This window comes from Sciurus carolinensis, unplaced genomic scaffold (assembly GCF_902686445.1).
Source record: "Sciurus carolinensis unplaced genomic scaffold, mSciCar1.2, whole genome shotgun sequence".
Taxonomy (NCBI): domain Eukaryota; kingdom Metazoa; phylum Chordata; class Mammalia; order Rodentia; family Sciuridae; genus Sciurus; species Sciurus carolinensis.
The window spans coordinates 722,684-723,302 of record NW_025920169.1 but is presented as its reverse complement, the minus strand read 5'-3'; the positions used below and the strand labels follow the sequence as shown (position 1 = coordinate 723,302).

Genomic DNA, 619 nt, shown 5'->3' with positions numbered 1-619 from the left:
GTGCTCGCTTCGGCAGCACATATACTAAAATTGGAACGATACAGAGAAGATTAGCATGGACCCTGCGCAAGGATGACACGCAAATTCGTGAAGCGTTCCATATTTTTATACACTGGAAATCTACAGGGACACTATAAGCCAATAGCGGAAAACTGCAATATCCCTGGGTCCCACTGACAACTGACCAATATGAGAAAACAAGGGAAGAAAATGTCCCAAACAAACCTAGATACTACATCAATAAAACCCAATGACAGCACAGCAGAAGAAATGTCAGAAAGGGAGTTCAGAATGTACATAATTAAAACGATCAGGGAAGCAAATGAGGAGATGAAAGAGCAAATGCAGGCATTGAAGGAGGAGATGAAAGCAAATGCAGGCATTAAATGATCGCACCAATCAACAGTTAAAAGACCAAATACGGGAAGCAAGAGATCATTTCAATAAAGAGTTAGAGATACTGAAAAAAAACCAAACTGAAATACTTGAAATGAAGGAAACAATAAACCAAGTTAAAAACTCCATAGACAGCATAACCAATAGAATGGAGCACCTGGAAGACAGAACCTCAGACATTGAAGACAAATTATTTAATCTTGAAAGCAAAGTTGGCCAAACA

At 38.9% G+C, this 619-nt stretch overlaps 1 non-coding gene across 1 annotated transcript; it reads left to right on the top strand.

The window, feature by feature from the left end:
• Nucleotides 1–107, top strand: LOC124974695 (U6 spliceosomal RNA). Its single transcript, XR_007106809.1, has one exon. It is a non-coding gene; the product is annotated as a U6 spliceosomal RNA (small nuclear RNA).
• Nucleotides 108–619: the final 512 nt, after the last annotated feature.